Source organism: Tursiops truncatus, chromosome 12, assembly GCF_011762595.2.
Source record: "Tursiops truncatus isolate mTurTru1 chromosome 12, mTurTru1.mat.Y, whole genome shotgun sequence".
Lineage (NCBI taxonomy): Eukaryota > Metazoa > Chordata > Mammalia > Artiodactyla > Delphinidae > Tursiops > Tursiops truncatus.
The window spans coordinates 6,216,388-6,228,919 of NC_047045.1; the positions used below are offsets into that span (position 1 = coordinate 6,216,388).

Here is a 12,532-nt window from a genome sequence, read left to right on the forward strand (position 1 = left end):
TTACTAGGCCCATTTCCCAAAGTCTCTTCAAAACTGAGGAATTAACATTAGCTCTGTCATGATAATGTCTTGTCGGAACAATCAGCCTGCTCTAACACTGGTCCCCTTGCCCCCTGCAGCTCAGCTGTTTACTACAACACATGCAGAAATGTAGCTCCTGGAGCATAGGCAGCAATTTGCCTCACTTTGTTTTTTTGCTCTTATCAAAGTATTAACGGAAACAAATGATAACAACAACACACTTTTATTCCTGAACAGAACTGGGTTTACTTCTTTGTCCCCTTTTCTTATTCCACTGTTACCTTATTTGCAAATACTACCAATCCAGATTGGATATAACAGCAAGCAACTGTATATTCCTTTTATTTAGTAAACTCTTCTGTTAGTAAAATTAAAATTTGTAGCATAGCCAAATGAGATATTGAAAAGAACATTGGTTTAAGTAGGACTCGGATCCTAAGTTTAGAGTTCTAGATCTGTTACTTATATACTGACTTGGTTTATATAAATGGCTTCACCTCTCCATGCCTTATATGCTGATAAGCAAAGTGGACGAGATGCTTCAACTAATTTAAAGGGTTGTTTGGTGACTATTTCATGTGTCTGTGTGTGTTTGATTTTTTAACTCCTCTTTATTCCAAAATCTGTTTGAAGTGGCTTAGAGAGACATGTAGAATATGAGCAGATAATTGGAACAAGGCAAGACTAGACCAGAAGTGGGACTAAATCAGCTCTCAGTTCCTGGAAGTCAACACAAAAGGGAAGGCTAAATGGGCACATGATCTCAGAGTCACTCTCTCTCACTTCCTTGCTATGACTAGTTGTGAACACAGTGGTACAAATTAGAAATATGATCTTCATCTACGTCCTGTGATAGAAATACAAGAACCTCTTCTGTCATTTTCTCATAGGAGTTTGTCACCATCTAGCTTCTCAGGAAGGTCAGGTGAAGTTGTATATATTATTCTGCCATCATTCTACTCCAATGTTGTAGCACACTTAGTCAAAGTTTATCTGAAACCATGAACTTCAGAATGTAGAGCTTCCGTTTTTTAAAAATTGATTAAGTTATTTTTGGCCCTGGTGAGTGGGAGCTACTCTTTGTTGCAGTGCTCAGTCTTCTCATTGCGGTGGCTTCACTTGTTGCAGAGCACAGACTGTAGGTGAATGGGCTTAAGTAGTTGTGGTACGTGAGCTCAGTAGTTGTGGCTTGCAGGCTGTAGGGTGCAGGCTCAGTAGTTGTAGCTCATGGGCTTAGTTTCTCCGTGGCATGTAGGGTCTTCCCAGACTAGGGCTTAAACCCATGTCCCCTGCAATGGCAGGTGGATTCTTAACCACTGCACCACCAGGGAAGTCCCTGTACAGCTTCTTATATGATAACTTGATTATGTAGAATGTCAAAGACAGCATAATTCTAAAAGGTCAAGTTTACCATTTCTATGTGAACAGTACTTACTGTCCTGGGGATGTTTACTCTTCCATTCTTCCAAGTACCCAGGGATATGACTTTTTGATGAGCTAATTTTACACAGATGCTAACTGCTAGGAAGAAGTTCAAATCTCCTGTTGGTGGTGTAGACTTTGTCTAGTCGTAACCTTCCAATCCTGTTCCCCTTTGGCCACTGTTAAGCATATGAAATCAGAAGGTGTAACTAAAGTATAAAATCCATGTTCAAAAGGAACCAGGAGAGGATGACATTTGCAAAAGAAAAGAATAATGAAAAAAAAAGGAAAGAGGTATTAACAAAGTAAAAATTTAAGAACTTCTATCATACGACTGAGAAATTAAGTCCAAAAAAGGTATCAATGTAAAATACTTTTTAAAAACCTCAGAGACTTAAATATGAGGAAGTGCTAAAATTTATTAAGCACACTGTAAAATTAAATAACAATTTGTTAAATAAAAGTGAAAAAAGTTTATGAATTAAAAAGGACTTTTAAAACATTTAAAACAGAAAACAACACAGTGGTAAGTAATTTAAAAAAACATTAAAAAAAAGCAATTAAGAGCTCTACCACAAATGCTAAAGTAACTTCTCTTCTCAGGAGGAGAAAAGGACCTACAAAAACAAATCCAAACAATTAAGAAAATGGTAATAGGAACATACATATTGATAATTACCTTAAACGGGAATGGATTAAATGTTCCAACCAAAAGACACAGGCTCGCTGAATGGATGCAAAAACAAGACCCATATATATGCTGTCTACAAGAGACCCACTTCAGACCTAGGGACACATACAGACTGAAAGTGAGGGGATGGAAAAAGGTATTCCGTGCAAAAGGAAATCAAAAGAAAGCTGGAGTAGCAATACTCATATCAGATAAAACAGACTTTAAAGAATGTTATAAGAGACAAGGAAGGACACTACATAATGATCAAATGATCAATCCAAGAAGAAGATATAACAATTATAAATATATATGCACCCAACATAGGAGCACCTCAACACATAAGGCAACTGCTAACAGCTATAAAAGAGGAAATCGACAGTAACACAATAATAGTGGGGTACTTTAACACGTCAGTTACACCAATGGACAGATCATCCAAACAGAAAATTACTAAGGAAACACAAGCTTTAAATGACACAATAGACCAGATAGATTTAATTGATATTTATAGGACATTCCACCCAAAAACAGCAGATTACACTTTCTTCTCCAGTGCGCATAGAACATGCTCCAGGATAGATCATATCTTGGGTCACAAATCAAACCTCAGTGAATTTAAGAAAATTGAAATAATATCAAGCATCTTTTCTGACCACAACACTATGAGATTAGAAATCAGTTTACAGGGAAAAAAACGTAAAAAACACAAACACATGGAGGCTACACAATACGTTACTAAATAACCAAGAGATCACTGAAGAATCAAAGAAGAAATCAAAAAATACCTAGAGACAAATGACAATGAAAACATGGCGATACAAAACCTATGGGATGCAGCAAAAGCAGTTCTAAGAGGGAAGTTTATAGCAATACATTCCTACCTCAAGAAACAACAAACATCTCGAATAAGCAACCTAACCTTACACCTAAAGGAACTAGAGAAAGAAGAACAAACAAAACCCAAAGTTAGTAGAAGGAAAGAAATCATAAAGATCAGAGCAGAAATAAATGAAATAGAAACAAAGAAGACAATAGCAAAGATCAATAAAACTAAAAACTGGTTCTTTGAGAAGCTAACCAAGATTGATGAACCATTAGCCAGACTCATCAAGAAAAAGAGGGAGAGGACTCAAATCAATAAAATTAGAAATGAAAAAGGAGAAGTTACAACAGACACCGCAGAAATACAAAGCATCCTAAGAGACTACTACAAGCAACTCTATGGCAATAAAATGGACAACCTGGAAGAAATGGACAAATTCTTAGAAAGGTATAACCTTCCAAGACTGAACCAGGAAGAAGTAGAAAATATGAACACACCAATCAAGTAATGAAATTGAAACTGTAATTAAAAATCTTCCAACAAACAAAAGTCCAGGACCAGATGGCTTTACAGGTGAATTCTATCAAACATTTACAGAAGAGCTAACACCCATCCTTCTCAAACTTCCAAAAAATTGCAGAGGAAGGAACACTCCCAAACTCATTCTATGAGACCACCATCACCCTGATACCAAAACCAGACAAAGATACTACAAGAAAAGAAAATTACAGACCAATATCACTGATGAATATAGATGCAAATATCCTCAAAAAAGTACTAGCAAACAGAATCCAACAAAATATTAAAAGGATCATACACCATGATCAAGTGGGATTTATCCCAGGGATGCAAAGATTCTTCAATATATGCAAATCAATCAATGTGATACACCATATTAACAAACTGAAGAAGAAAAGCCATATGATCATCTCAATAGATGCAGAAAAATCCTTGGACAAAATTCAACACCCATTTATGATAAAAACTCTCCAGAAAGGGGGCATAGAGGGAACCTACCTCAATATAAAAAAGGCCATATATGACAAACCCACAGCAAACATCATTCTCAATAGTGAAAAATTGAAACCATTTCCTCTAAGATCAGGAAGAAGACAAGGATGTGCACTCTCACCACTATTATTGAACATAGTTTTGGAATACCTAGCCATGGCAATCAGAGAAGAAAAAGAAATAAAAGGAATCCAAATCGGAAAAGAAAAAGTAAAACTGTCACTGTTTGCAGATGACATGATACTATACACTGAGAATCCTAAAGATGCCACCAGAAATCTACTAGAGCTAATCAATGAATTTGGTAAAGTTGCAGGATACAAAATTAATGCACAGAAATCTCTTGCATTCCTATGCACTATTGATGAAAATTCTGAAAAAGAAATTAAGGAAATAGTCCCATTTACCATTGCAATGAAAAGAATAAAGTACCTAGGGATAAACCTACCTAGGGAGATAAAAGACCTGTATGCCGAAAACTATAAGACACTGATGAAAGAAATTAAATGTGATAGAAATAGATGGAGAGATATACCATGCTCTTGGATTGGAAGAATCAATATTGTGAAAATGACTATACTACCCAAAGGAATCTACAGATTGAATGCAATCCCTATCAAATTACCAATTGCATTTTTTACAGAACTAGAACAAAAAAAATCTTAAAATTTGTGTGGAGACAAAAAAGACCCTGAATAGTCAAAGTGACCTTGAGGGAAAAAAAACAGAGCTGGAGGAATCAGACTCTCTGACTTCAGACTATACAAAGCTACAGTAATCAAGGCAATATGGTACTGGCACAAAAACAGAAATATAGATCAATGGAACAGGATAGAATGCCCAGAGGTAAACAAACGCACCTATTGTCAACTAATGTATGACAAAGGAGGCAAGGTTATATGATGGAGAAAAGACAGTCTCTTCAATAATTGGTGCTGGGAAAACTGGACAGCTTCATGTAAAAGAATGAAATTAGAACACTCCCTAACATCATACAGAAAAATAAACTCAAAATGGATTAGAGGGCTTCCCTGGTGGTGCAGTGGTTGAAAGTCCGCCTGCCGATGCATGGGACACGGTTTCGTGCCCCGGTCTGGGAAGTTCCCACATGCCATGGAGTGGCTAGGCCCGTGAGCCATGGCCACTGAGCCTACACATCCAGAGCCTGTGCTCCACAATGGGAGAGGCCACAACAGTGAGAGGCCCGTGTACCACACACACAAAAAAATGGATTAGAGACCTAAATGTAAGACCAGACACCATAAAATTCTAAGAGGAAAACATAGGAAGAACACTCTTTGACTTAAATCACAGCAACATCTTTTTTGATCCACCTCGTAACGTAATGGAAATGAAAATAAAAATAAACGGGACCTAATGAAACTTAAAAGCTTTTGCACAACAAAGGAAACTGCAACAAAGTCGTAAAGACAACCCTCAGAATGGGAGAAAATATTTGCAAATGAATCAACGGACAAAGGATTAATCTGCAAAATATATAAACAGATCATGCAGCTCAATATTAAAAACACAAACAACCCAATCCAAAAATGGGCAGAAGACCTAAATAGAGATTTCTTGAAAGAAGAGATACAGATGACCAAGAGGCACATGAAAAGCTACTCAAGATCACTAATTATTAGAGAAATGCAAATCTAAACTACAGTGAAGTATCACCTCACACTAGTTAGAATGGGCATCATCAGAAAATCTACAAACAACAAATGCTGGAAAGGGTGTGGAGAAAAGGAAACCCTCTTGCACTCTTGGTGGGAATGTAAGTTGATACAGCCACTATGGAGAACAGTATGGAGGTTCCTTAAAAAACTAAAAGTCGAATTACCATATGACCCAGCAATGCCACTACTCGTCATATACCCAGAGAAAACCATAATTCAAAAAGACACATGCACCCATGTTCATTGCTGCACTATTTACCATAGCCAGGACGTGGAAGCAATCTAAATGCCCATCAGTAGACGAATGGATAAAGATGATGTGGTACATATATACAAAGGAATATTTCTCAGCCATAAAAAGGAATGAAATTGAGTCATTTGTGGAGACGTGGATGGATCTAGAGACTGTCATACAGAGTGAAGTAAGTCAGAAAGAGAAAAACCAATATCGTATATTAACGCATATATGTGGAACCCAGAAAAATGGTACAGATGAACCGGTTTGCAGGGCAGAAATTGAGGCACAGTGGTAGAGAACAAACGCATGGACACCAAGGGGGGAAGGTGGCGGGGGTGGTGGTGTGATGAATTGGGAGATTGGGATTATCATGTATAGAGTAATATGTAAAAAATAGATAACTAATAAGAACCTGCTGTATAAAAAAATAAAATTAAAAAAAAAGCAATTAAGAGAGGTGAAAGAAAAAGCATAAATCTTCTACATTGGATATTAAGCCCCAGGGTCTCTTTACTTCCTCTTGCGCTTTGGTAAATACTGTATAAATAAATGACACTTTATTATTCCCATTGACAACAACAATAAAAACTTTCATCTAAAGAGCTGAAGGAAAAATGCTAATCTTCACTGTTAACAAATACTAACTAGGAAGACAGGTTGAAATTCAAGTTTTCAGTGTTTTCATTTAAAATTAGCTTTTCTGGGCTTCCCTGGTGGCACAGTGGTTGAGAATCTGCCTGCCAATGCAGCGGACACAGGTTCGAGCCCTGGTCTGGGAAGATCCCACATGCCACAGAGCAACTAGGCCCGTGAGCCACAAGTACTGAGCCTGCGCGTCTGGAGCCTGTGCTCCGCAACAAGAGAGGCTGCAATAGTGAGAGGCCCGCGCACTGTGATGAAGAGTGGCCCCCGCTTGCCACAACTGGAGAAAGCCCCCGCACAGAAACGGAGACCCAACACAGCCATAAGTAAATAAATAATTGAAAAAATAAAAATAAAATCAGCTTTTCCTATAAATATATTGACTCTTAAGAGCATAGAAACAACATAATGGCTATTGTTTTGCATTGATCTAAGGAACTAACTGCCAAATATCCCATATATATATATATATATATATATATATATATATATATATATATTTTTTTTTTTTTAATTGGGGTATAGTTGTTTTACAATGTTATGTTAGTTTCTACTGTACAGTAAAATGGAGTTCCCTGTGCTATACAGCGGGTTCTCATTAGTTATCTATTTTATACATATTAGTGTGTATATCTGTCAATCCCAATCACCCAGTTCATCCTACTCCCCTCTTCCCCAGCTTGTTGTCCATGTGTTTGTTCTCTACATCTGTGTGTCTATTTCTGCCTTGCTAACCAGGTCATCTGTACCATTTTTCTAGATTCCATTTATATTTTTAAAGGGTCTTCTCTTTCTTAGACTCATAACATTTATTTCTACCATGTTTTACATAATTCTACTAAAATATGCTTATTGTATTTTTTGTATGGTTTACAGACTCACAGTTTCAAGATCAACAGGGAAAAGGAAAATTCTAACTGAGGAGCAAAATAATGTAAAAGTGCTTTTGTTCATTTGTTTTGCTGAAATTTATTTCACCCTAGAAGTTATTATTCTTTCCTTGATCAATGCTACCAAAATTTAATAAAACTTAATAATTAATATATATATATACTAACATTAAAAATCTTTTTCTGAGGTGACATTAGCATTATGTGAATTGTCTGTTGAATTTTGAACGTTGACAGTTCAAAGACTAATGCAAATTTTGATGTTTCTTCCCAGTAAATAAGAAGGCCATAACCTCACTTAAATTTTTTAGAGGAAAGACAGAAGATTGCTCTCTAAGGCTGATTCATTTTTTTAAAAGTGTTAATGCTCACTCAGACTTGTGGTGAATTAAATGTTTGAGTTGTTTATCAGGAAGTCTTTGAAAAGGAATGATATTTGCTTTGATGTTTTTTACGTGAAAAATGGTTCTTGAATCATGAAAAATGGCTTTTGGAAAACATGAATGTTCTTAAATTAAATATTTCCCAGTGGAGGTACTTTATGACATATTTTTACTAATACCATTTTAGAATCTGTGTCTGGAGATTTTGCAGGAAAGTCTAAGGAAAGACCAGAATGCAGGCACTCTCATCTAAATTGCACAGTTAAGTTAAATTCAGATTTATGATTTTTAAAATGGTTTGATAAAATTTAAAATGATATCTTAAGAGAGGAAATATCAAGGGATGAGTAGCTAAATTGTATACACATTGTTAAATACCCAGAGTATCCAAATTAAACCTGTCATTAATCTTCCATTAGGAGTCAGCTACTGAAAATTTGAATAGTACACCATTTTTACACATTTGCTTCCAGTTTTTAAAGAAAAATATATTTCATTTTGGGAGGTATAATTATACATGCTTAAAGAATACAAGTAATACTGAAAATTAAAGATGAAAATTTAAATTCTACCACTCTAAAATAATAACTTTGAACATTAGCTGGACACCAGCCCATCTTTCAATGCACCAGTTTCCTTCTCTCTTTGCAGAAATACAGCTAAATATCTGGGTGCATGGGTTGCTGGATGGATGAAAACACAGAAATAATTTATAATATGGGAACTGTAGTATAGATGTGTTTTTAAGTAAAAACCTTAACTTTAGTTTCATCTGAATTTCATAGAAGAAAAATAAACTGATACGAAAATGAAAAATTTTAGTGTCAAACAAATGATTCTTCACTAAACTTAGTACTTCTTAAAGTATGCCTCTAAGGTTAAAGAGACTGGGATAGAGAGTGGAGAAGAGGTCAGGAAAGGAGGGAAAAGGCAAAGGAAGACAGAAGAGAATGGAGAAGGAAGTATACATTTTTTTAAATTAGAGTCATTTTCCCCAAACTATCTACTTCAATTTTAACTCTATCAACTCTGTTTAAAAGATGAATATATTACAACTCATTTTAACAAGGCATATTATTGTTTTTACATTTCCCATGTCCAATATGACATTCATATTTTGTTCCATAACCTGAGATCCCGTGGGGTGTTATTAATATTTCTGTGTGTAAATGGATTCATGTGCCTCACCAGTACTTTTGCCATAGCTTGTTAATTCCTCAGTGTTTATTTTCATTTATCTCTTAATTGGACATATTAATGCTCTACCTGTATTTGTTTGTTTCATTTTTGTTTTCTCAACAAGGGCTTCTGGGCATTGCATTATCTCAGGTTTTTCCTATTTAAGAATAGTATCTGCCTATTGCCTTTTCACATAAATAACATCTTGACTGGTTATAGAATTCTTGGGTTACACTTTTGTTACCCTAGAACGTTGTAGACATTGCTTTATTACCTCTTGCATTGAAAGTTGGAAATATCTGCTGCTAGCCTGATGTTTATTAAGGAATTTTTTAAGGGAGACTAGGGGATTCTGTAGAGTCAGTAGGTTGACCAGGCCATGTCTTGGCATTGACTATTCTGTATTAAATTTGTTTGAAACACAGTGTATTCTTTTTTTTTTTTAATTTTTATTATTTATTTATTGGTTGAGTTGGGTCTCTGTTGCTGCGTGCGGGCTTTCTCTAGTTGTGGCAAGCGGAGGCTACTCTTCATTGTGGTGCACAAGCTTCTCATTGCAGTGGCTTCTCTTGCCATGGAGCATGGGCTCTAGGTGCACAGGCTTCAGTAGTTGTGGCATATGGGCTTCAGTAGTTGTGGCGCATGGGCTTAGTTGCTCTGCGGCATGTGGGATCTTCCTGGACCAGGGCTTGAACCCATGTTCTCTTCATTGGCAGGCGGATTCTTAACCACCGCGCCACCAGGGAAGCCCAACACAGTGTATTCTTTAATGTGTAGATTCAGTTCTTCATTGAGGGAGTTATATTAGAGATTTAATATGCATCTTCTTTTGCATTTGTGGGCATCTCTACTTCATGAACATAAATGATCTTTATGCTGGATTCCCTTTGTCTTGCTTCTATATTTGTTTTACTTTAATCATTTTAATCCCTTACATTAAAAAAATTAGCATTCACTATACAAACCTCAGTTGTTTCCTCAAATCACTTATTTGATCTTTTTTTAAAATTTTTTAAATTAGTTTTTATTGAAGTATTGTTGCTTTACACTCTTGTGTTAGCCTCCACTGCACAAAAAAAATGAATCAGCCATACACATACAGATATCCCCTCCTTTTTGGACTTCCCTCCCATTTAGGTTACCAAAGTGCATTAGGTAGAGTTCCATGTGCTATACAGTATGTTCCCATTAGTTGTCTATTTTATACATATTATCAATAATGTATGTGTGTCAATCCCAGTCTTCCAATTCCTCCCACCTGACTCCTTTCCCCCTTGATATCTATACATTGGTTCTCTATGTCTGTGTCTCTATTTCTGCTATGCAAATAAGATAACCTATACCATTTTTATAGATTCCACGTATATGCATTATTATATGATATTTGCTTTTCTTTCTCTGACTTACTTCTCTCTGTATGACACTGTCTAAGTCTATCCACGTCTCTACAAATGACCCAATTTCATTCCTTTTTATGGCTGAGTAATATTCCATTGTATATATGTGCCACATCTTCTTTATCTATTTATCTGTTGATGGACACTTAGGTTGATTCCACGTCCTGGCTATTGTAAATAGTGCTGCAATGAACATTGGGGTGCATGTGTCTTTTTGAATTATGTTTTTTTCTGGGTATATGCCCAGTAGTGGGATTGTTGGGTCATATGGTAGTTGTTTTTTAGCTTTTTAAGGAACCTCCATACTATTTTCCATAGTGGCTGTATCAATCTACATTCCCACCACTGTGTATGAGGGTTCCCTTCTTTCCACACCCTCTTCAGCATTTATTGTTTGTAGATCTTTTGATGAAGGCCATTCTGACTCATGTGACGTGATACCTCATTATAGTTTTGATTTGCATTTCTCTAATAATTAGTGATGTTGAGCATCTTTTCATGAGTTTGTTGGCCATCTGTATGTCTGCTTTGGAGAAATGTACATTTAGGTCTTCCTCCCATTTTTTGTTTGGATTGTTTGTTTTTTGTGATACTGAGCAGTATGAGCTGCTTATATATATTTGAGATTAATCCTTTGTCAGTTGCTTTGTTTGCAAATATTTTCTCCCATTCTGAGGGTTGTCTTTTTGTCTTCTTTATGGTTTCCTTTGCTGTGCAAAAGGTTTTAAGTTTCATTAAGTCCCATTTGTTTATTTTTGTTTTAATTTTTCTTACTCCAGGAGGTGGGTCAAAAAAGATGTTGCTGTGATTTATGTCAAAGTGTGTTCTGCCTGTTTTCCTCTAAGAGTTATAGTGTCTGGCCTTACATTTAGGTCTTTAATCCATTTTGAGTTTATTTTTGTGTATGATGTTAGAGAGTGTTCTAGTTTCATTCTTTTACATGTAACTGTCCAATTTTCCCAGCACCACTTATTGAAGAGGCTGTCTTTTCTCCATTGTATATTTTTTCTTCCTTTGTCATAGACTAGGTGTGTGGGTTAATCTCTGGGCTTTCTATCCTGTTCCATTGATCTATATTTCTGTTTTTGTGCCAATACCATACTGTCTTGATTACTGTAGCTTTGTAGTATAATCTGAAGTCAGGGAACCTGATTCCTCCAGCTCCGTTTTTCTTTCTCAAGATTGCTTTAGCTATTGGGGGTCTTTTGTGTTTCCATACAAGTTGTAAAATTTTTGTTCTAGTTCTGTGAAGAATGCCATTGGTAATTTGATAGAGATTGCATTGAATCTGTAGATTGTTTTAGGTGGCATAGTCATTTTCACAATATTGATTCTTCCAATCCAAGAACATGGTATACCTCTCCATCTGTTTGTGTCATCTTTGATTTCTTTCAAGAGCGTCTTATAGTTTTCTGCATACAGGTCTTTTGCCTCCTTAGGTAGGTTTATTCCTAGGTATTTTATTCTTTCTTTTGCAGTGGTGTATGGGATTGTTTCCTTAATTTCTCTTTCTGCCCTTTCATTGTTAGTGTATAGGAGTACAAGAGATTTCTGTGTATTAATTTTGTATCCTGCAACTTTACCAAATTCATTGATTAGCTCTAAGAGTTTTCTGGTGGCATCTTTAGGATTTTCTATGTATAGTATCATGTCATCTGCAAACAGTGACAGCTTTACTTCTTCTTTTCCAATTTGTATTCCTTTTATTTCTTTTTCTTCTCTGATTCCCATGGCTAGGACTTCCAAATCTATGTTGAATGATAGTGGAGAGAGTGAACACCCTTGTTTTGTTCCTGATCTTAGAGGAAATGCTTTCAGTTTTTCACCACTGAGAATGATGTTTGCTGCGTGGTTGTTGTATGTGGCCTTTATTATGTTGAGGTAGGTTCCCTTTATGCTCACTTTCTGGAAAGTTTTTATCATAAATGTGTGTTGAACTTTGTCTAAAGCTTCTTCTTCATCTATTGAGATGATCATATTGTTTTTATTCTTTAATTTATTAATATTGTGTACATTGATTGATTTGCATATATTGAAGAATCCTTAAATCCCTGAAATAAATCCCATTTGATCACAGTGTATCATCCTTTTAATGTGCTGTTGGATTCTGTTTGCTAGTATTTTGTCAAGGATTTTTGCGTCTATGTTTATCAGTGATATTGGCCTGTAATTTT

The 12,532-nt window shown here is 35.8% G+C and overlaps 1 protein-coding gene across 1 annotated transcript in view; it reads left to right on the forward strand.

Moving 5' to 3' along the window:
• The window catches only part of ADGRB3 (adhesion G protein-coupled receptor B3), a 797,924-nt gene that overhangs the window by 207,669 nt on the left and 577,723 nt on the right, over positions 1 to 12,532 (forward strand). The window lies entirely within an intron of this gene.